This window comes from Stegodyphus dumicola, chromosome 6 (genome assembly GCF_044657685.1).
Source record: "Stegodyphus dumicola isolate Sdum_Otavi_A_Nest chromosome 6, ASM4465768v1".
Lineage (NCBI taxonomy): Eukaryota > Metazoa > Arthropoda > Arachnida > Araneae > Eresidae > Stegodyphus > Stegodyphus dumicola.
This window is the reverse complement of record NC_140773.1, coordinates 185,669,444-185,695,516: the sequence shown is the minus strand read 5'-3', so window position 1 is coordinate 185,695,516 and position 26,073 is coordinate 185,669,444. Positions and strand designations below refer to the sequence as shown.

The 26,073-nt window shown below is 29.6% G+C and overlaps 1 long non-coding RNA gene across 1 annotated transcript; it reads left to right on the top strand.

Annotated features, from left to right (window-relative positions):
• Window positions 1–414: 414 nt before the first annotated feature.
• On the top strand, window positions 415–23,263 carry LOC118182366 (uncharacterized). Its single transcript, XR_004757053.2, has 6 exons — window positions 415–569; window positions 7,250–7,334; window positions 12,146–12,164; window positions 17,318–17,376; window positions 20,263–20,318; window positions 22,974–23,263. It is a non-coding gene; the product is annotated as an uncharacterized LOC118182366 (long non-coding RNA).
• The last annotated feature ends 2,810 nt before the right edge of the window (window positions 23,264–26,073 follow it).

Here is a 26,073-nt window from a genome sequence, read left to right as displayed (position 1 = left end):
TTTGTCTTAATTAAATCTTATTTAACTAGTTGCCTTCGTCCAGATTCAAATCATACTTAGATTTTTTACGGCATTTTTATTGATAAACGATAAAGTTTAATGAATTAATTGTCACGATGTCTGTTTAATGAATACTGAAATAATTTCAGGAATGTAAATGGAATAAAATAATAGTTATAAGTAAAAATATGTAATTTAAGTTATATCTTTCTATTTTCGAAGTATTTAATTACTTTGGTATCGCGCACCATTTGCTGCCCTTACGGAAAGAGTTGATAACTCTTTATTTTTAAACAAAATTTTATCAGTACGAAATCACAGTGTAAAATATCAAATTATTATACTGAATTATTTGCAGGATACAGTTCCGTTAAATGTGACTTTAATTAAAAATTAAAAGAGAAACTCTTGAATAACCAATGCTTTATTTGTTGCAATTTGAACCACCAGAGGGCAACTGTTTAATAGACATTGGGTTCTTTTCGGAAAAGTGACGTGTTGCTATTTTGTCATTGTTTAGGTTATGGTATGAGTAAAATTATTTCTTAATATGCCTCGAATTTCAGAAAGTAAGTTTCAAGAAAAATATTTAGATCATAAAATGTTCTGTATCATTTAAAATTTCTAGGTGTTTCCGTTTCAAATGCCTTATTCCTTTCTCAAATAATTTTCAAGGGATTGCTATGCATTGTATATGTTAGTAAATAGTTTAGGTATTTTGTTAAGAGATCATTTTATACTGTAGTAATAATTTTTTATTTCATTAACTAATATTTCGATATTTTTTTCTAGCAATTATCTCATTAATGTGTGTATATTTAAGAAACTCGCTGTATAGTTAGTTCTCTTTGTACAGTTTACGATTGCAAAATCAGTGTATTTATTTGCAAAACTTTTAAGCACAAGACGTAGAATCACTGTTTGGTAGATAATTAATGGTCATATTTCTTCAAATAATGCCTGAATATAAAATTTGCGAAACTCGTACCTTGTATCAGCTCTGCTTCCTGACATGTCTGCAAGCCGAATAGAATTTGAAATCTGCGAGTGGATCATGTCCAATATTAGTTGTAATCTTTAAATTGTTTATTTAAGATCTGTTTTGTTATTTTGTGAACAGCACTAAAATTGAATAGTTTTTGTGTCATAATTGACTTGAGTTTTTAGTACGTATCTATGTGACGAAGCGCATAGAAGTTATGCATTTTTTATAAAATGTTGCGGTCTATCTAAAATTTGTGCATAATGGTATTAGAAATAAACCTAAGTGAGAATTCTTTCAAGAAGGAGCTGGCACCCTTTTGAAAGTTGCATAAATATAAGGTAAGAACTTTCATAATACTGCCATCACCTTAATGAAGGTGAGTTTTCAGGGTAGTTTTCTGATGATATTAGGGTAAAGTGACCACATTTTCATTGACACAAAACGGGACAAATGGAATGAAATGAGAATTATAATTTAGTTATGAAAGCAGACCAAGAATTCAAAAAATATATTTCATTATATACATTCATATACATGTCTATAAATATACAAAAATATATTTTTTAACAACAGTTGGTAACTATAAAAATATTTGTAAAAAAACAAGAATTTGAATATTGTTTTTTAATTAATTTAATATTTTATTTAAAAAATTAGGATTTTCTTCCACGGTTATATTTTTTATCCAAGTGAATACTTTGCAATAGATTCAGATCATTTATTAAAATGTGAAATTTCTCACGTGAATTGATCAAATTATACTTTAGGCTTAATACAGATTTTAAAAGTTTTAATGGTTCAACTACTTTTTTTCAATTGTCCATATTTTATTGATACTATAAAAAACGCGTTCTGTTGCTGCATTTGTTCCTGGAAGGGAGAACATGTGTTCTACAATTTTCAAAATATATTCATAAAGAATATTATTCTGTTTAAAATAAAAGAATAACTCGATTCATTTTTTGTCTGTTTCCGCATTTTCAGACAACTAGCATTTAATTTTTTCATCAATAACGCATCTTTTTACCAATGACACCTCATCAAAAAGATCATTTTCGCAAGTATTATTTTTTGGAAAATAGTTACTAACATATTAAAAAGATTTTTCCACATATTCCCATAAAATTTCGGTTTTTAATGTCACCCAATGAAAGTTTTTAATATCCTGGAATTGAACTGTCCGTTCTTGAAGATATTCCAAGCAGTTATTATAAAAATTTCTGACTTCTTTAAAAAAAATCAGGTCGTTTAATATGGTACCTTTTTCTTCCAATCTAGTGATGTCTTTTCGAATAACTAAAGGAATGTAATTGTTATCAGTTATTTCTCACAATTTTGTTTTTAAATTATTGATTTCATTTGACACTTCCGTAATTGAAATTTTGTCCCTTTCAATAATTTTTGCAACAGTGTGGAAATAATGTAGCTTGGTTGTGGATGAACTGAAGACAAATTTGTGATGTGTCATTTTCAAAAAACAGCTGTAATATTCTTGGACATTTATCTTGTGATAAAAAAGTATGATTTAAATGGTTCGTATATTTTTAAAGTATTTTCTACAACTGGTAAAAGAGCTAGCCGTCGTGTTTTGTTGTAATCAATAATTCTTTTATATTCGATTTCTGCGCTTTCACAAAAATCCTTCAAACTTTCGACATGTACAGTATATATATAAAAATATGAATAAATTTTTGAAATAATATTTTCAATATCCACTCGAAGTAAGTCAGATGCTGTTTAAATAGTATTGAGTAGAACGTGCTCTTGCACAACCAACTCGAATAATTTTTTGGTTCAAACTTTCTTTAAGTTTTGTAAAAATGTTATTGATGCCTCTTCTAGCTTTTCCACCAAAATTTGTGTTAGTGTCAACAATAAAATTATTGCCTCACAATAGGCAGTAGTTTTATTGTTCAAATTATTCTTTTTTAAAATAGTACTTATTGAATCAAAAATTATTTAAGTTTCACCCGGCAGCCGCCCAGACAGTATTGTGGTTAGGGGAACTTGACTGCGATACTGAAGGGACTGGGTTCGAATCCTACAGAAGGCATGGTTGTAACTGTCTGTCCCTTCATAGGAGACAATGGTGGCCCACCTACTAGGTGTCTCCATAATAAAGAGACCACCACGTCTGGCCTTAGTATAGATTAATGGACTCTGTTATGAAACTGTAACTGTTCATAATCTGCCATTGGGGGGAAAAAAATCTTTGGAATATGGTAACAGGTAGTTTGACGACATTTTGGTGAGGCAATAAAGGTTACTAGCTAGGACTTTAGCAATAATCTGAGAAGTACATTCCATCTTGTATCTTGTGTGAAACAGTGTTGTTTAATATTTGGATCCTATGGCCCTCTCTAAAGTAAATTCCAAATTTTTATCGCATTTATGTGATCATCTAAAAGAGTTGCTTGAATGGTGTATGAGTGTAGGATTAATTGCAGATATGTATGAATGTCCAACATGTGGGAATGACATGAGATTGTGTAAAAGGAAGAATATTACAGATAAGTTTGAATGGTGTTGTAAGAACCCTGGTGAAAATGGACTTTCCGGAAAATTCCGATTGTGATTTTAGCTAATAAGCACTTAGAAACAATTTCGCACCTATTCTTCGTCATGATTAAGCACTTTTGTTCCATAAAAGTTCTAGCATAAGCATAATTCGACTAGCAGATTGTTGGAAAAAATGTTGAGTAAAAAAAAAAACATGCGTTTACTTCGTGAAAACAAAGTGGCGTCCAAAAGAAAAACTCGCAGGTTGCTGTAGCAGGGTTGGTTGCCAAATTTTCGCTAAAAAATTGCTACGTTACTATAATCCGAAGATTTACCAAAAGTTTCACCTGACAATGAAACAAAATCTATATTCTAATTTTAATTCCTGTTTCAAAAAGTCTAACAATTGTGGGAAATAATTTTAAATCTTTGTGGTTGGAAATATCATAATATATGGACATAAAATGTGCATTTATCTAATTCTTTCTGCAATTGTGAAAACGGATATGGTGGAAAAACATTACAGATAATTGCTTCGGTTTTTGTCCTTTAACGTGCAAATTTTTTGTCGTACAATCTTTTGATCATTTGCGATGTACAATCAATTGATCTGAAACTTTGATTTGCTTTATGGTGTGGAAAGAAGATAAGCCTTCAGCTAATGCTAGCTGTTCCTACGTTAACAATACATATTCTTTGACGAGAAGTAACGACAATGATCGAACACCACCAAGTAAATCTAACTCGTTACATCGCCTAATTTAGTTTACTCTGCATGCATTTTATGTGTTTTTTTATTTCTTTATATTCACTATAATAATTAATAAATAATAGGTAATATATTTTAACAGTACATTTAAAATAAGAAATACAGATGTTTTCTAAATAGCGGGACATTTTAAAAAATCGGCCGGATGTTGTGGTTTTCCCCTTATGAGATGTGTATGCGAGCCAGTTTCCCTTAGTAAACCATCCATGTAAACATCCCTTTCCTTAGATGTATAACCCTAGAGTGCTTTGCCTTAATCAAATGAACCAAACCTAATCAGATGATTCTAGTGGCCACATGATATTCTGTTACTATTTACCAGTTAGTATATTAATATTAATGTTTCTGATTTATTAATTATTCATAAGGTAAGATAAAAATATGATCGGCTAATCTTTGGAATATGGTAACAGGTAGTTTGGCGACATTTTGGTAAGGCGATGAAGTTTACTAGCTAGGAATTTAGCAGTGTACATGGATAAAGTCAAGAGTGTGCACAATGCAATTTTTGTGCAATTCTGGGATGTTTTTTAAGTGAAAATAAGTCGACGTATACATGGATGATACCTTGTATGTGCAATTCTTAAAAATGTAGCAAGCAGTGGGCGATTCTGCACTTTCTCCAGATTTCGCACCTAATCTTCGTCATGATTAAGCGCTTTTGTTCCATAAAAGTTCTAGCATAAGCGTAATTCGGGTAGCAGATTGTTGGAAAAAAAATGTCGAGAAAAAAAAAAAAAAAAAAAACCCTTTACTTCGTGAAAACAAAATGGCGTCCAAAAAAAAAATACTTTACTTCGTGAAAACAAAATGGTGTCAAAAAAAAAAAAAAAAACTAGCATGTTGCTGTAGCAGGGTTGGTCACCAAATTTTTGCCAAAATATCGCCAAGTTACCATAATCCAAAGATTAACCATATGATCACATTTATCTAAAATCACTTTATGTTTATCTTAATAGTGTGACACATAATGATGCTATAAATGTACTGTTTGTAAAATATATATATATAAAAAAAAAAAAAAAAAAAAAAAAACTTGCGTAGGAGATTTTAAGAAGTTAAAAGAAAATTACAGGTGTAATGTTGACTGAAAAATTACTAATGTAGTTAAACCTGTTAACCCATTAGCCGCTGGTGTTGCGTTGATGCAATGGTAAAAGTAAATGCGTATATAAATATAACTACCTAAGATGTTTTATACCAGCAGAAGATTTTGTGTAGGGAATATTATGAAGATTATTTCTGTAAAAAATATTTTCCTTCAACAATCATTTTGTTTATAATAATTAATCTCATACTTTAAGCAAAATTTTCGACCGGGTATTTTTGCTGAAAATATTTAACGAAAGAAATCGCGTTTTTTATGAGTGATCTATTTTTAATCAAGGTCACTGTTTATCAGAACATTACATCAGTAAGATGTTTATATTTGTTTTCGGAAGTAAGGGAAAACAGGTGTTGCACTGACGCAAGGTCAGCTGGAAACGGGTAGTCAATCTCCTTCTTCATTCATTCCTTTTAATGTTCTGGTTCATGCTCTGGTTGTTTAAAAATGCCTAGAATGAGGTATCTTACATTAGAAGAAGCCCTTCAAAGATTTTTTTATGAAGAAACAGATGATGATAATGTTAATAATGACCAGAATGCAACTGATATTGTTATTGTTCCCCCAGAAATTGCAGAAACTAGTGACGAAGAAGAAAGGAATGGCAATGTTTTAAATAATGATAATGATATTTTACGAAATGATACTGCAGGGGAAGTTGAAATTCACGTAAGAAGTAGGTTTCAGCTTTCTAAAAGCAGTTATAATCACACTAAAATGTTCAAAAAGCAGAAGACTGAAATTTTGAAGTGGATAGAAAAAGAACTGTTAGTTATGTCTCAGGAAGGACATGAAGAAAGAGATAGAGGAGAAATTATAAAAGGCAAAATACAAGGTAAAACTAGTGCAAAGATTTTCGATTTTCTTTTTGGTTTAGACATTTACTCTCTTCTCATTGAACAGACAAATATATACGCTCAGCGGGGAAAAGAAAAAAAAAAATTATTGCGCCCAGAATTTATTGCATCTGAAGCCTATATGAGAAGATTTATTGTAATATTATTGCTTACAGGATATCATTCTTTACCTCAAGAAAATATTTATTCTTCTTTTGATAAGGACATTTCTGTTCCTGTTGTACGAGAATCGATATCACGTTTGCAGTATAGGAATATGAAGCAGAACTTGCATTTGACAATACTGATAAATTATATGAGGTGAGACCGTATCTAAACTTACTAAATATCACCACGTTTTACTACTGGAAATATAAAGTCTCTTTTAGATTTCAGACACGAGAATGCATTATTCCTTTTGAAAACTCCTATTGACAGTGTAGAATAAGCAAGAAATAGATCAGCAACAGGAAGACCTTGTAAATTCAGCATTCAAAAACCATTGCAGGGAGATGGTAGACATTTTATCGTAAAGTCCGTTGATAACAAAAGACTGTTGTAAAGAGTACCATAGCCAGACTGTTTATAAATGCAAAGTATGTAATGTAGCTTTACATCATGATTGTAATCAAGCTTTTCATGCTTGAATCTTTTAATTGAAATAATCTGTATTTTTAAAAGAAATACGATGTATATTTTAATATTGAATTAATTACAAGTAAAATGATTTGTAGATTTATAAAACGTTATACAGCTAAAAAGAAGCTAAAATCCTGCGCTTCACTCAAAAAAAAAAAAAAAAAAAAAAAAAATCACACGAGTACAAGCCTACTCACTAAAAATCCGTAGTCTTATTCCGCTGACGTTGCACGAGCGCAACACTCGCTTTTTCCACAGGTAAGAGCATTTTTTTAAATTTTCAATCTAAATTTATGTTATAAATGCTTAATTTAATATTTGTTATTATTTTCATGAGAAAAGAAACACTCCTTGTAGTTTTGGCAGTTAATGGGTTAATATGAAAGTTAACATTCTGTTTTTTTCTTGATTAATAGGAGGGACACTTAGTGGAAGTTCATCGTGGAATATCGACAAATTGTCAAACATGATGTGGAGTTTCTTTAATGTTGTGTATTTTTAGTAAGTAATATTTATCATATATTAATATTTTTACTTTTTTCATCAATTATGTTTCATAAGAATCTAATTTTTTCCTTCCTGAACTAAAGAAATTTGTATTGATAAAACCTCTTTCAGTGTATTAGTTTATTTGGTACTATTCCGTTTTGAGGACCGTAAAAATCGGGAAACTATTGTTGATGCCAGTGCTGCCAAAACTAATTCCGGCCACCCTAATGCAAGAAAAGAAGTATAATAGTAAATAACTATCTAAGATTATTGTTTTAAGTTAGATGAAAGGTTAATTTCATGTAATACTTTTATAATATTATAATTTATGTAAAAGAAGGTTAAACATACCTGAATGGAAGCATAAGAGTAAATAGCCATTTCAGATCATTATTATAATTTATATATAAAAAAAGGCTAAACATGAATGGATTCCTGCATCGCTATTTCGCTACCGAGTTATATCGCTAAAGCATAATTTCATCTCGTTGGTTGTTCAAACATAATTTTATATAATGAATGATGCCTTTTCTTTGAAGAAATTCTATTGCAGACTTTTCGTCATGAACAATTCCCAAAGTCTTAAATCCATAGGATATCAAAAAATGATTTAAAAGTTAAACTAGTATTTCAATGGCTTTTTAAGAAATATCTAAACTTACGAAATTTGAAATCAGCGCGTACACTAAATTTGGCACGCTATTAAATGGGTGCGTTTGCTAGATTTGGTGCTTTTGCGCATACAATTTCGCTGCAATTTTTTTACGGTCCTCAAAACGGAATAGTACCGTTTATTTCAATTACTTGCTTTATTTTCCACATATTTTTCCCCATGGTTAGTTTAGTGCCAGTCTGAACAGTTAAGAAATATTTGCATAATTTGCCCCTTCCTCAGTATGTTGAGATAATGAGCTTACCTAAAATAGATTCATCCACATAGTGATTGTTTTCATTTTACTAGCAAAGACAAACACTCGACGACTATTTGCAAATGTCATGCCAAAAATTTCTCTTCTGTTGTTCAGTTATTGTGATGTTGATGGTATTTGCCCATCAAAGGAGTATACTTGATACATACATTTTAATGTATGCTTTTCCTCAAGCTTTATGAAACAGATTAACAAGGCTTGTCAACTGATGAAATGTTAGAAAAACCAGCACATGGAGATTGATAGTAGGTGATTAATTTGACTGGTATAAACTGCTGCAACATGTCATTAGAGTCTATATGGCTTTGTAGTAAATACTGTTTGGGACACTCTGCTAAATTCCTATTCTTAATCTATTTTTCGACAACCATGTTCCATATCTAGATTCTACGCATCAAATTGGACTTCTATCAGATGATTATGTAGTACTTATCCTTTTTAGCAGCCTGTAGCCCTCTTTAGTGCTGTATAGCCGCAACGGGGGAAAGCAAATTTCCCAACACTCTCCTTCACAGACGCTAAAATAGAAAAAAGCATTCATTAGCTAAAGTTTAAGATGTAATAGGTTCATATATTTTCCATGTTTGTCCCTACCTAGATTCTTCATTAAAATATTGACAGGCATTTCTAGTGTAGATTCATACTTAACATTAGTTTCCTTTTCATCATATTACAACTCTCGGTACTTTTCAGTTTCGCCGCCGCAAATCTCGCCAAGCAGACTTTATTGGTGACAACATACAGTATACGCATAAGAAATGTTAAAAAAATTTTAGTTCTGAGAATTTTTTATTTTGAAGGCATAAACATTTTAATATCATTTAAAATTTTGTAAGAAGCCAATAAGTAAAAACAATAAATTTGTAAAAAGACATTATTTTAAGAGTTTACTGTGCTTTCATGATTCAACATCCTGATTTGCCGGTTCGTATCACGTGAACCCAAGTGATCTCATCTCACATAAACTACGCTGCAAAAATCGAATTCTTTCAGTAATTATCTATGTTAATTTCAAATTAAATCTTGATTTGTAATACAAGTTTAAATGCAAGAATTATTTCAGTTTTTACTATTAGCTTACTCAGTCAGAAGTTATGTAAAACTACAGTGCTTTACTTCGCTAGTGCATTCTCATTAGAATTGATGAATTTAACCCTTGACTTTGCCATTTCTATATTTTTGTTCTTGGCTGAGTGGTGTGATTTCATCCTAATTGACTTAATTAATGGCCTATTGACTTCCTAATTGACTTAATGGCCGTATGGCATAAAACTGAACTATCTGGTAAAAATTCTATGTAATTAATTTTATGCCAGTATTGAAAGAAGCAATCAATCTGTTAAAAAAATGGCTGTGACTTGTTTTGAAAATGAATCCTAAAAGGTTACCAGCAAGGATATTCTGTTTGGCATCAGTCGTACCATTATTAAAGACCTTATCGCCTGTGCCGGCAAAACGGAAAAGTACCCAACTCTCTAATGTAATGGAAATGAGTATCAGTATGTTTTGTTCGAGAGTGATGAGCTGGATTTTTCACTAAATACTGTTTATTTTGATTATCATTATATAACACAGTTGGTCCTGTCTTCTCCGAAAAACCTAGCTCTGTTAATAGCAAATGGTAAAGTGCATCTGTTCTTTGAAACTTCAGTTAATGTTATATTGTCTGCTTCAGTACTTGCTAGCGCCATAATCCTTTTTTTATGTGATTTCCATGAAATCAGGTATTCTGCTAATATGAAACCACAGCTAGTAAATGATTTCTTGTTGAGAGTATTTTTTTGGCTCAGTTATCGTCTACATAACATTAAAGACTTTCATTTGCTTTCCGATAAATTCCATACTTCTTCCATAGAGCATACACAATAATTTTTCACCATTTGTTGTCAATGAATGTTATGAAATATTTTATACCACCTAAAGATGCGACATACATAGGCCCACAAATATCAGTGTGTACAAGTTCAAGAATATCTTAGTTTATTGCATATTGTCTTTTGGGAATCATAACTTTGTTTGCATTTTGTATAAATTTCACAAAATAAGATTTCATTTTTACATTTTAGAATCTTTAGACAATACATCATCATTTTAGAATGCAATTCTTTAAAGTCAATTAGAGTTAAGTGACCACACCATAGTTTCAGTGAACTGTTTGGTGTATTTGCATTCACTTTGCAATACTTAAAAACTTCAGGTATGTTCCTTTCATTTACAACATACAGGTCATTTTGCTGTTTCTTTTAAAACTATGAATTTATCTTCATTGCATACATGGTTATATCTAAAGTAGAAGATTTATTTACACTGCATGACTAAATTAATATTAATATCATTTTAGAGTGGAGACATATAATACCTCGTTATGTATTGTTACAGATTTGGTATTTAAATAGCTGATGTTAGTTGAATTATAAATTAAATTGTTTTATTCCCCATGCAGTGCAGCGCGTGACAAATATTGAAGGAAAGCTAAGCCGGAAGAGCACATGCATTTAACATTTAATAAATAAATAAATATCTCTTTTTGATTTCGAGAAAGTTCTCGCGCACGATTTAAACATCTTATAAAAAGGAGGAAAACATCTCAATTCAGTTAGTCAGTTATTTTAGTTAGTTAAATTGTTTGTCATTGTTTTAAGAGTTTGCTTAGAAAACTGCTCTTGTTGATTGTAGCGAATTCGCGGATTAGCTTTCCTTAGCTGTTTTGAATTAAGTTCTCTTGAACGTTTGAGAAGTTAAGAGATAACTACTGTGAGATATTGTAATACTGCATGATTATCTGAGGAGATTTAAGCATTTTTGTTGTGATAATAATAAATTTTGTTCATTTCTCATCGGACTTGTGCATTCATTTCGTAACAAACCTGTACGCATGCAACAGTATTATGTTTTGTTACCTTGTTATGTTTTGTTACATATTATGTTACCTCATTATGTACTATGTCTGAAAACTGTATTGGGAGCAATTTACAGGAGCCATTAGTCTTCTAGCCATTAGTAGCCATTAATCTTCTACAATTTAAAGGAAGAAAACAATTTACAGCTGTTTTCGGAGACCTACAAACTGTTGCTAGTTAATATTGTTATTCCCATGACAACTGCTGAGGCTGAAAGATACTTCTCAACTCTAAAATGAGTTAAGATATTTTTAAGAAGCACTTTGAGTGAGGACAAACTAAGCACCCTAGCCATGCTCTTAATTAAAAATAAATAAATAATAAAAAATAACATACTTAAATTCTGTGAAAACATTATTGGTTTGTTTGCCTCAGAAAGGACAGACAAGTGGATTTAATTATAAAAAATTGTACTTGACTATTTTGTAATCAGTGCTGAAAGATATATTGTAAGCAATGTTATGGTTTCATTACATTTCATTGTAAAATAAAATGTTACAATTTTTTTACCTGTGATATCTGTGTTTTAAGAAATGTTACAATTTTTTTACCTGTGATAACTTGTTTTCTTTAAGTTGGAAAAGCACTAATGTAATGCCATATCTGGATATTTATTTCAAAATTTATTTGTTGAACTTCCATTCAAATAACCCATACCTGTCGTTGCCTGTAATATATTCACAGTTTCACAATTTATCGCAGTTTCTTTCAAATTACTATATAAACAATGTCATTTAATTTCTTAAAGTAGATTTGTGTATGAAAAGATGAATGTATTACAACATATGACCAAAAATACATGGTTTTCAGAATCTAAAAGGTTTAAAATTAAAATTTCTACATTTTCTAATGTAGTTTTGATTTTTATTTATTTATTTATTTTTTTTTTTTTTTTTTTATTTTTTTTTTTTTGTGTGTGTGTGTGTGTGTGTGTGTGTGTGTGCATGAGAGTTATAATATTTTTACTATGCAGCCTTTTTTTTTATTTTTGCAGCTTCAGGAGTTTGTTGGATGTAAGTAATATTTTTTTATTAGTTGCATTTAAAGATATCAAATATAAATTTATTCTTAGACTGTATTATCACCCATTGTATGTATTAAAAATGGTAAATTATATAAAAGCATTAATTATAATAGTTTTATTTTATATCCTTTTTTCAGAGGAATTATTTTTCATATATAATTAAAAATTTATAGTTTTATTTTCAGTCATACAGTTAAATATTTGAGTACTCTCTAATTAACCACCCAACCCTCTCGCAAATTCGCCAGTCATTGGCGACTAATGTTTCTCCAATTTAACATCTGAAAAACAGTAGCTATTTTAAAAATAGCAGCTGACTGAAAATTATGTAAAAAACATCCGTAATGAAACTCTGAAAATTACATAAAACAGTAAAACATTAACTGAATTAAACACATAATTAACATCCATAATAAAACACTTAAATTTCTTTTTCCCTGGTCTTCTGCCCATGTATACAGCAATTTGTTTTGAACTAAAAAAAATCAGAGAATTGCAAATTTCTCAACATTACAGAGCAACGTGGCACTGCTTTCTTTATCGACATGTTTTAACTTAGAGAATTCTCCAAATTAACTTGATGTAATACACATTCCTGTACTCTCTGCTTCTAGACAAAACACCCTACTTCTGGAAAAAATACAATACAACCTTTTTCTTTTCCATTATCAGGCAGACCCCACAGTGGCATTACAATTTATTGATGGGGGAGGGGAACTTCACACACTAATCGCAACAAGCAGAAACCACAAACTTCAAAACCACATGCATTACAAAGTGCAACCATTAGTAAGTTGCCAGATAAATACATTTTTGGTAAATTCCAGATTGCCTACTTTGGTGACATAGCACTTGATTGTCAGGATCTGATTCTTGCCAGGATTAGATGGCAGAGAGTGCTATGAAAGGAAAATGAAGTATTCCTGTATGAGGAGTTGTGTTCACTTAATCTCGTTTTATCATTTTTGAATTTTTCCGAATAATTATGAGGCCCTTAATTTCTTTTACTCAAACACTGAATAAGAACTGAAATTTTACTGCATTGTAATTTCCCTTCTAATTATATTTTTAACCATTTTAGACCAGTGCTAAGGACCTTTAAAGTACTTAAAAATGATTTGAGTTTCTTATACTAATTTTGTTTTCTCCTTTTTTGTCTTCCCTGTTTGCAATTGGACTGATCTTTAAAGGTGTGTATTAATAATACAAAAGGAAGGAAAATGCAGCATATAATGATGCAAACTGGTTTCTTGAAAGAGATAAAGTGTTTTAGCTTCCAGGGGTATAATAAGCTTTTAAAGAGAAGTATTTTCTTCTGCTTAGGATATTTTGACATCATCCAGACTCTATTGTAAAGAATGTGATTAGCTGCAAGAGTTATTAAGTAAACATAACATTGTAAGCAAATTAAATAACAATACAGTTTCATTACAGTGGTAGTTTATATTAGCTGTAATGTAAATTAAGGTACATTTCCTTCCCCCCCCCCCCAAAAGGACAATCCTACATTTCCCATTCCACTGGGCTGATTGACAAAATTCAGCTTGCATTTTTCATGTCTCAAAAGCCTACTGAGGATATGTATTAGATTTATATATAGCATTGTTCTAATATAGGTACTTTGACAAAAAATCTGACTTTTTCTGAAATGACATGCCAATTTTTTTCCATATTTCAATTCTATGACTCAAATTATGCCAAACTGCTGAGTTTTGTAAAAATCGCAAAAGTAGTTTTTAAAAATTTAGCTATCAAAATTTTAGTTCCTCATTGTTAATTAAATTTGATTTTGAAGAGTTAAAGGATTACTAGTAAATATATTTTGTAAAAATGTATATTTTATCAATACTGGTGTCTTTCCTTTTACTAATGAAGGGCCAACTCTTTTCAAAAGTCTCAATTATAGCCCGAATTGAGTGAAGATTTTATATCTAATTTTTCTAATTTCCTTACCTTTGGCCAGTATTTAGTTAAGGATTTGATTGAACTTGTAACTTCAGTTTTAAATAATGCAGTCTAGTACAAAAAATTTCTTGCAGTAATTCTCTATTTCAATTCGTAATTTTCTATTCCAATTCTAATTCAATTTAAATTTATTCAATTAAATTATTTATTCAAATTTTTTACTAAAAATGTTTTTTCAAATTTTTTTTTTATTCTTTAGTAGTTTGCAACATCTATTTTCACAAACAGTAGCAGTACATATTTTTTACTTTTATACTTTTTAACAATAACTCAAAGTTAGCAATATTTTTGCACACAAAATGAGCATTTTACGTTTTTAAAATTTACAATATAGGTTTTTACAATAGCTCTCACAGGTAGCAGCGTTACACAGTATTAGACCTCTATTTTTACAGTTTAGCAGTAACAAACTACTCAACTCAACTAGTTTAGCAAATGCTAGGACAACTCAGAAATTCAACTTGGTAAGCTAAATTAAAACTTGCTATTTACTAGCCTTATTATTATTATTATTATTTTGGTGCTACTCTGGTAAGATGGTAGCACGGATTTTTGGAGATTGACATTAGCGCGGTTTTTACAATCGTCGGCCATCTTGAAAAAAACTGTTTTTACGTATTTTACGCGTAGTTAAGTATTTGAAACTTTAAAAAAATTAATATTGTTAAAATAATGGATTAATTTTTTGTTGAAAATGTCATTTTTAAGATGGCAGGCAAATGTAAATAAATACATTTGCTATGAGTATAAAATACTAAAGTAAGGTTAAATTATTACTTTCATGTAGCAAAGAAATAGAATAAAAACACTGCTATAAAAACATTGTACCAACATTTAATTGAATTAAAACATTACTTAAATTTAATATCGAATTAAAAACGTTATACCAACTTTTAAAAGAATTAAAATATTACTTAAATTCAAATTAAAATAAGTTTTATAGGATATAATTATTTAACATTAAAACATGTGGCAATAAATATCTCGGCAGTTTTTGAAAACAGTGTATTTTTTAATAAAAATTGAAGGAGATAATTATAAAGCAAAAGAAAAATATGTACTTCCAATTTTTTGAGTATTTAACCTGTCATATATTTATATAATTTAAAAAAATGTAATCTAAGGGAAAAAATTTGTAGAAAAATTTTGAAAATGTAATCTAAGGAATTCGAAGAGATAAATAATAAAATTTTAAAATGGCGCGGTAATGCACAAATATTCAGTAACCAATCAGGAGCTGATTACAGCTCGTTAATGCACAAATATTCTGTAACCAATCAGGGAGCTGATTACATCACGACCAGAATTTAAATTATTTAAATAATCATACATAATAAAATCATTTAAAAATGCAAAATTAAATTGTATTTTAATATTTAACAGCCATAAATAATGTTTAAAACAGTAAATTAAATTTATAAATATTGAAATCAATTACTTTTAAAGTAATGTGGCGTCATTCATTACATCATCCACGACATAAAATTACATAAAATATGATAAACAATAAAATTTTTATTTTAAATAAAAATGCAAAATAAAATTGATTTTTTATATTTAGAAGCTGTAAATAATATTTAAAACACAGAATTTATGCATAATAAAACACATTATTTATAAAGTAGCATCATTATTTTTATATTTTGATTGTTGTATATAATTTATTTTAGGTTTACATGCATAATTCATGTTGGGGAAGTTTCCTGTAGACAAGAGTTTTTAAATTACTTTGGTTTTCTACTCTTAATTGACTTTTAATTAATTTAATTAATTTTAACTTGCTATTTTCTCAAAATTCCACTGTTTAAATTTCTTTTGTAATTCACAGCATTTGATTTTACTTTTACTCTTGCCTATATTGATGACGAAAAACGAATTTGAGTAGTTATTGAATTGAAGAGTTAGGTATGGAGGCAACTTCCCCTTGATAAGCCTGTTTCCTGCCTACTCAACAATTACTCACTTATGCAATTTTTAGGAATAATAAATTTCATTTTTTGGAATAATATATTTTTTCATGGTTTTAGATCAGTGCAATTAATTTACATACGCTCTTAGAATTTAAACAATATTGTAAATTAGTTCGCAGCAATAATAATTATTTTTATTTCTTTGCAATTAAAATTTCTTAATTAAAGTTTTATTAATTTTATATTTACTTTATACAAATAGAGAATATTTGTTAAATTCAAATTTCATTCCTTGCAGCAATGGCGCAAGAGAATTATTTAAATTTAATTTAACTTTTTTCTTGTGAAACAATTTAATTAAATTTGATATATATTTATTAATATCTCTTTTTTATTAAACTTACTTGATTTCTTCTTCCAGAATTTGAAATTTAGGCTTAATCCAAATATAATTCGCACATTTTTTATGATTTATTTTTCAAATAATTTTTATAAATATTTTGAAAAAAAAATTTTGAATTATTACCTATAAAATTTTTACCATCATCTTAAAGTAGATGTATTTCAAATTGTACCTGCAAAAAATTAGAGTTTTTTAATTCAAAATTTCCTAGGATATACTTGAATTTACATATTGGTGCATTTTGAAATTTGGCACATTATTATAAGGGATAATAATGACAAATGTGGTTTACACACTTTGTTAAAATGATTTGAAATAATGAAAGATGACTTTTTTCCTGCTTGTTTACAGAAAAAAAAAAAAAAAAAAAAAGAAAAGAAAAAGGGGGAAAATAGTTTGCTATAAATTAAGAAGTTGCCTAATGAATTATTCCTAACACAAACTAAAAAAATTGCATCAAAGATAAATTTTGCACCAGATTTTACAAAATTTATTATTTAGGCATAACTTGAGTCATAGAATTGAAATATGGAAAAAAATTCGCATGCAATTTCAGAAAAAGTGAATATTGTACCTATATTAGAGCAGTATTAAGTTGTGCTTTTGAGACATGAAAAACACAATTTGAATTTCGTCAATCGACCCAGTAGAACGAGAGATATAGAACCTTTCCACCCCCCCACATTTCATAACTAACAATTTTTTTTTACTCTATTGTTTATTTGCTTTGAATGATGAATACATGATAATAATAGTCTCTAAATTAAAATTTTTACACAAATTTATTTATATTTAATGTACTTCATAAAATTTTGCATTTGCATCATATGATATGATTTATAATAAGAAGTTATTTCTCAATAGCCTTTATTAAGTGCTGGGAATGATTCACGGCAGGGAAGTCGGTCCAGTACAGGAAGAGGGTAAGTAAAATTATCCAGCTGATAAGTTGAACTAATTCACTTCTAATGATTAGTGCAATTTCAGGATAATTTTATTTGAAATGAACATTTTATATTTGTAAATATATTTTAAAAATAGTAATGTCCATGCATTTATAAAATAAGTAGAAATAATAAGCATGTAGTAATTAAAAAACTGCCAGCTGCTAGTAATTATGACATATGCCTTTGGTGTCCCATTTCAAAGAGATGAGTTATTGTACTTTCTGATTATCTTTGTCCCCATAAAAACTGTAAATTGGCAAAAAATGTTTTTTTTTTTTTTTTTTTTTTTTTTGGGTATCTTAATGGCTCATAGATATTGTTCTTTTTATAAATAATTATAAAAAGAAGAATTTTATAAGAAACGTGAATTTAGGGGGGGGGGAACTACATGGCAGATTTTTAAATTTTACTCCAGTTGGATATAAGGCCTTAAGGCAGATTTTCACAATAGTAATACTTGTCCTTAATCATTCATTTAGAAATAGAATTTCAAATTGTTAATTTAATTGAATAATTCTTAATGTATCAGATTTAAGTTGCTGAACAAATAAAAACATTTTTCATAATTTCTTATATTACAAAGTCATGCTTTTTTCATAGATAACTCAGAAGTTTTTGACTTAACAGTGAAAAAACTGTATTTATTAGGTTGAAATAACACGCCGAACAAATATTAATCAAGTCAAACAACAAAAATCAGTGTTATATTTGCAAATTTTCACAATTTCATGAAAATCTGCAAATATAACGCCGCTGCTTTTGGTTGTTTGACTTCTAAATTAACTGTATTTTTACAGTTAATTTAAAAGTAATTTTGGTGATGAAAATGGAAGTGCTGATTCTCAGGAAGTGAGAAATTATTTTATGCACAATATTCATTTTTTACACATCAAACTAAGATGAAGATATTTGCCAAGATACATTTCTAGAATTTGGCAGAGTACTGAACAAAAAGTAACAAAGACCTTGCAGAGATGAGAATTGCCAAGTTTACAGAGTTCTTGCAGTATTTATTGTAAATCATATACGGTACAAAGTCCGTAATCCGGACATCCATTATCCGGAATGATCTATAATCCGTACATCAAAGCCACAAACTTTTTTTTTGTATGCTTTAGGCATGCGCATAACATGTTTAATGTATAACGGACGGTAAAAGCTAGGCTAAACTGATTCTAAGGCATTTCAGTTAATGTTGCAGATTCTGCTGTTCCTTAATCTTCTAATTAGATCCGGCTTATTATTTTTTGCAGACTGTTAAAGCAATTTTATAAAAATTAAGCTTGAGCTTTCGATTATGTCAAAAAGAGTTTCCAATTCTGGAGCTGCCAAAGGATCCACGAAGCGAAAGCATGTTTCGATGTCCATCAAACAAAAAGTGGAATTGCTGCAAAATATGGATAAAGGCCTACCCGTCTCAAAATTATGCGAGGAGTATGACATTGGAAAGTCAACTGCATATGACGTAAGTAAAAAGAAAAAGGAACTTTGAATTTTTTGTGGATTCCGACACTCCACTTGAAATGAATAACAGAAAAAGGGTTTGTTAGGCTAAAAGTGATGATCATGAAAAAAAAAAAAAAAAAGAAAAAGAAAAAAGAAAAACATTTAAAGGAGTAACGATTTTCCCTGTTATGTATCGCACAAATAAAAGAGCATGGATGACACAAGCGTTGGTGAATGATTGGTTTGCAAATCTTTTTAAAACCCAAGGCTCGGCGACATTTGAATTCGGTTGGTTTACCTGATGACTTAAAATAGTCCTGATGGTTGACAACGGTTCGGCACATACTTCATTTAAAGTTTTAGTGAAAGATAATGTATCTGTATTCTTCCCTCCAAATTGTATGTCTATCTTTCAGCCTATGGATATGGGAGTAGTGCACGCACTGATATGCAAATATAAAGTAGCATTTTTAAAATCTATGTTAATTTTCTTGAACAATTTTTGGCAAGACTGTTCAAGACTTTTTGAAATTTTTTAGCATAAAATCTGCTGTGTGGAGCATCACAAGATTGTGGGAGGATGTGTCTCCAGATGCATTAAAAAATGCTTGACATAATTTATGGCCAGGTACCATATTTCATGGTGAGGAGGGTAAGGATGATAGCCGCGAATTTGAAGGTTTTCGGACATCGCAAACCAAAGATGAAATTTTCCAGTTACTGGATTTTGTAAAGAAATGTGGAGAAGCGGTAATAAATAAAAATGATATAACAGAAGTTTTTCATTGCGACGACCATGCCCCAATCATCAATCAATTAATAGACGGTGAAATCTGTAGTATGGTACTAGATCCAGAAGATACCACTTCTGATAGTAAAGAAAGTGACAGAGAGGTTATTGAAAACGAAAAAAATTATGATTGACAAGTTAGTCGGTATTCTCTACACAGCAATTACAGTACTTGAACAGTGGAACTTTGTAACTGAACAAGAAATTATGTCTGTTTATAGAATTAAAGAGAAAGTATTAGCACAAAAAACGAAACAACTTACATTGAAAGAAATGTTTAATAAAGTAAACAAATAAATATTAAGCTTTTTTTGTTTTTTTTTTGTAAATTTTGATACCCTTTAGATCATAATTGCTCTTTATTTCATAAATTATGGTTTCATATTTTTAATTGTATAATTTCTGCATGCCATCTTACATGATTTAAATTGATGATCTATAATGTGGAAAAAACCCTAATCTGGAATCTTCAAAGTCCCGGTGAGTCCAGATTATGGACTTTGTACTGTACTGCACTTTTGTTTGTTCTTTCTCTGATGTGATTTAAGGAGCACAGTAAAATACATGTAAATATTTTATACACTATTCAAAATTATGCATTTTTTAAATATTGCTATTTATTTTAGAAATCCTCCAAGGCCTCCTGGCAGAGGAAATTTCAGGACTTTTTCAGACACAGTAGGTAAGTAGCTGGCAATGTGTTTTTAAAAATCAGTTTCGTGTGATGTGCAGATATTTTTTCCCGTTTGTAATTTTTCTCTGGTCCGGATCAGATTCATTGATATAAATTTTAATCATTGCTAAGAGATACTAAAATATGTTGTGATAGAAACACATATGTACAATTTATGTTTTTTTTATGTTTAATCAAGCTTTGAAAATGTTAGAATGTAATCATTTGAAGCTTCTGAGCACAGTGATTTTTAACCAGAATTGTAGGATGTTTCTCCTAGAATGTTTTATCTAAAAATAAAAGATTTATAAATTTAAAGTCAGATTTTTTCCTCAGAGGTTTGAATGTTTAGAATAGACAGATAAATCATAAAACATTGAGGGGGGGAAGTAGCAGTTTTTTTTTTTTTTTTTTTTTTTTTTTACAGCAAGGATCCTATTTCTGTGAATTGGTGGTTTTGAAATATCATTATGCTTCTGAAAATGAATATTAATCTTGTTAAATTATGTGAAAGAAAGCAGGTGAAATGGTGAAGGTCTGCACCATTTCACCTGCACATTTTATACACATAAGTGAAAAATGTTTTTTTGCATTCTCCAAAACGGAAATTGCTGTGAGAATATTTCCTTTTTGTGATGAATGTAACTGGAAAAGGCTCACTTTCAAATATGAAATTTTTTAAAGATTAAGAAATTTCTGTTGTAATTCTGTTATTTACTCACCTTGATAATTTCTGAACATAATATCAGATCAAAAATTAACTTTGCAGATATATTTCACATGATTGTATCCTCAAATGTCAAAAATTTCTCCACCTAATAAATACAAGAATATAAATTTGAGTGGCTATGGAATAAAATTGATCCGTTTTTCATTATGAATAGGTTAAAAGGCTACACAAGTTGACAGAATCTTGAGTGTTGTTGTTCTGCAATTATTATCGAATTATTTTTAAATAGATTTATTTTAATGCAAACAACATTACACACAAAAATATTTGAGTTGCATGTGAGGCCCTGAAAATATCAGGTAATTGCTTTAGTTTGCATTCATAATATACGTAGTGTAATTTAATGTGATTTTTGCTTTTTTTTTATTGCTTGAATGAATCGAATATTCGTTTCAAGGTTTGTAACTTATAGATCTTCTAAATGAACATCAGTTATCTGTGATCTAAAATTATTTTTTATTTGTGTTAAATGTGAAATGTTGATTCACAATAATAAGTGGAAACGAACAAAGAAGGCAAGCACAAGGCATGCAAGTTTGAGTTTCAGCTACATTTTTTCATATTTGGTATTCCATCAGTATTGATTTGGTATTACAAAAAAAGATTTAATAGTATTGTGTTCTTCAAACTGAGTTCCATTGATCAGGTGTGGTTCAAAAGCTGATTGCATTATATGAGTATGCTTCCCAAAATCCGAAATTCTATCCATATGTTCAACTAAGGAATCTTAAGACAGCTAAATTATTAAAACATTTGCGTTCATATTTTTACTTGTTTCAGATTTTTGATAAAAGCACAAAATGTTCTTCAGATACATCCGAGCAAGAGAGTAAAGTTTTGAAATATATCACCAAACAATTTTGTAGTTATAGGGCAAATTAAACTATACATTTCATAATCTGATATAAGCAATTTTTATAATTCACAGTGGCATATCCGATCACTTGAATAAAGTTAGCAATAGCTATAACTTGAGTATCTTGTAAAAGGATTTTGCTGGTGCATTATAGAATGAAATGATGCTAACTTTTCTAAATGCATATTATCCCCTTTTTTTAGTGAACAAACAAATCCTTTTTTTCTTCCCATAGATGGTACACTATTTGTGCAAATACCAATCAAATTAGTAAGATTTAGCTTAGATTAGATTTTAAACTGATGTAAGTAAAATGACCTATTTTAAAAATAATCAAGCATTTTCCCAACAAATGAAATTTTCAAGTTTTGAGAATGGAAAATTGACAATTTTTTAATATTAAGTTTTATTAAATTATTAAGTGTGAGTTCTCAAGTTTTAATGCAGTATTTTAAAGTTTTAAGCATAATAAATGGTCATATTATACCTATATAGGGTTTATATACGTTATCAAAATTTCTTGAAATTCCGACAAATGATTTCAGAGAAATCGTGCACATAGGAGAAAAATTAATAGTTTTGAAAAATCTTAGCGTAAAGAATATTTTTTAATATTAATAAAGAGAGCTAAAGATATGAGTTAAAGCATTCATAATGCAGATGCATAAACATGCAGATTTAATTATAGTTTAAAAGTTTGTATGTCAAAAGCACAATAATGGTTCATTTTTATACAGATAAAATACATACTCGTACATAAAAATTTCTTGGAATTGTAATCTGCTAGCTCAGAAACCATGCATGCAAGCGGGAAAATGATATATTTATGAAATCTTTACTAAAAAGGAAATTATCTAGCAAATGCATTAGTTTCTTAAAGTTAATAAATGTTTAAAATGTTAATAGGAAATCAAATTTTAATACAAAAGCATAAAATAGTTTGATTTAAAAAAAATATTTAAAGCACCTGACACCTTAATGCTGTGGTGTAAACGCTAAGATATTCAGAAGTTTTTTCCTCATTGTTTTTTATTGTGTTCTTAAGCATAAAAAACATAATTCTCTGTTTTACTTCTAGCTTCACCAGGATATTTTCCTCCTCCCGGTGGATGAGGCCGATAAGGGTTCTGATCTAAACGTTCGGGACCCGTGACATTACTTAATGATGTATGTGCTTATTTTTGTAATTACTAATTATTAAAGATGTAAAGAATTTATTTGCTAGGAGTTATGGTAGTAAAGATATGACGTTACTTTGGTAAATCATTGTAGCCAAAGTGACCGATGTTTGTATTCTTTCTCCATGCAAATATAATCTACATGTAAATAATGCATATTTTGTACATTAAAATATTTATGAATTGTCAATGTTAGTAATTCATTTTTTATTCATTTAGTATGCAGTTTATTACATTTAATCTCTTTTCTTCAGACATAACATATTTACAAAAATAATTTTTATCTTGAAGGGTAGAAGATGTGTTTTCAAAATTTATTACTATACTTAAGATTTCTAATAACAAGAGTCTATCTTTGACATTATAGAAACATAAAGCAGTTAAAAATTAACTATTAGGTATGCAAAAAAAAAAAAAAAAAAAAAAAAAAAAATTGGTTTGGTTTTTAAGTCTGATATATTGCTGTCTTGCTTACATTCTTATCAGTGCTACATAGCTTTGACAAGGCATAAAATTGATACCAGCATTTGACACGCTAGTTTCTGACATACAATCAACACAGTAAAAAGAAATTCTGAGGATAATGAGTACGATTATTAATTGCATTTGTTATCTCCACAGAATCATCACAAGCTTAGAAGATTGATTGCACTTTACAAAGAATTGGCACTGGTATAAAAAAGGCATGGCATGGGATTTGACCTTAGCTTACAATCAATTTATTATCATAATATAGGTAAAGCTTCTAATTGGGAATGGCATAGAATCAAGAGGCTAAAAATTTGATTAAGTTACCTTTTTATTATGGCTGAAATTGTTTTTGAACTACCATGTTACTGTGCTGAATGAAAAGTTTTTCATTCTGTGCAATATTAATTCTGTGTTAAATTCCCAGCCTTTCATTTGCCTAGTGTGAAATTTATTTTTGACAAATTCCATGTAAAATAATGTTTAAATTAATGAGCAATGCTTTTAGAACACATTGAATACATTGAAAATTACATAGTATTTAGAAACAACTGAAACAAATTGAAAATTACATAGTGTTTAGAAACAACAGAAACAATTGGGAAAATGTGATGTTTTATCAGAGGAAATTCAGGTAAAAATACTTAAATTTGAATTGTATGTATATATTCAATGCATATTATTCAAAATGTAAAGTTTGATTAGTTATAAAACATGAACTGTCTCAAATTTTTGTGAAAAACCTTTTTTATTTAATTTCTTGCACATTTCTCTATTTGTCAAACATAGTTTCCATATTTATTTAAACATGTTATAACATTCTACAAGCTTTTGTATGCCGTAACTCATAGATATCTGCCACCTGTGAGGATAACCAATCTTCAACTGCTTCTTTAATTTTGTTACCTGTGACGAAGCACTTGCCACTGAGAAACTCCTTTAGGTAGCAGAACAAGTGAAAATTACTCAATGCCAAGCCTGAACTGTAGACCATGTGGTTTTTCTGTTCCCATCCAAAGATCTGATCAGATTTTGGGTGTGAATGACAGAATGGAGCGTGGCATTGTCATGCAGGAACGAAACCAGACGTCAGAAGGCCTTATCGCTTATTCTATATTGCACACCTAAGTTTAGTTTAGTATTAAGGAGGTGCATTTATATTTGTCCATTTCTGCATAAACTTGACATACAAGACTCCATGTATGTCCTAAAATATGGTTGCCGTAACCTTGCATATTGAGGTTGTCTGCTTGACACTGAATGGTGATGCAATTACATTGAATGAAGTTTAGACTGGGGTCATGTGAGAAACCTGACACCCACATTGCATTCTGTTAGAATAGTCTCTAGAAATTTATCACCTTCCTTATGGAATCGGTCTAAAAAATTAAGAGCACAAGCCATTCTTTTTATTTGGTATTCCTCAGTAAGCAGCCTGAGAACCCAATGTGCACACAATTTGTGAAATTGCAACTTTTCAGAGACAATTTCAAGCAAAGTTGTTCTTCCTACATTCGGAAATTCCAATGCGAAAGTTAAAATTGTGAATCACTGGTCATCACAAATCTTTTCATCCTTGGCATTGATCAAATCTTCTGTGATCACTGATGGTCGGCATGATCGAAGTTCATCATGGATATTTTCTCAACCATCCTTGAAAGTTCTTACCCACTTATACACTTTGCTGCCATTCATTTCATCGAGGCCTTACACTGCTTATCTGTTGATGAATCCACTGTTGAAGCGTTCCTTGCTGTGAAAAACCAAATCATTCTGTATTTTACGCTTGTGGACTGATCACTAGTTTTAAACATTTTGAACTGACACTGTACACTGCAACAATCCCAATGCAAATGGTGTCATTTGGCGAACATGGCATACCAGGATTTGCTATGCATGCACAACATTTGATTAGCTGCAGCAAAATGAAGTCTGAGGCCTGAGGCATCAGTCCCCTTGCATGCTTCGCCATAATTAAGCAAACTGAACTAAATCTTTATAACAAAGTGATAGATGTTGGTGGAATTGGGCCTTTTTTATAACTGTAGTATTACTGAATTTATTAAAAATTCTTTCATCTTCATTATTCCAATTTTTGAGCTCTAGATAAAGATATTGGAGAATGCTAGAATAAGCAGTTTAATTTGTCATTTAGCTTATCTTTCTTTTATATGATGCTTCAGAGCATTCTGAGCTTGATAACGTAAAATTGTGTTTTGATTTGTTAGTTTATCATGCATGAATTTCAGTATAATGCCAGCGATGTGTAAACTGAAGTTTTTCACAACAAACTGAGTGTATAGTTTATAATGGTAATATTGTATCTGAAAAAAAACATGCTAGTTCCATTGCCTGTAAATTTCTCATCATATTTTAAATTTATGAGAGTTTTTTTTAATACAGTAGCTGTATAATTAAAATAATGTGTATAGATCATATTACACTTGTTTGCGGAATCGTGGAAAATGTCGATTTACCAGTAACATGTTTTTTGTGATTTTATGGTTAAATGGTATTATTATTACTACAATT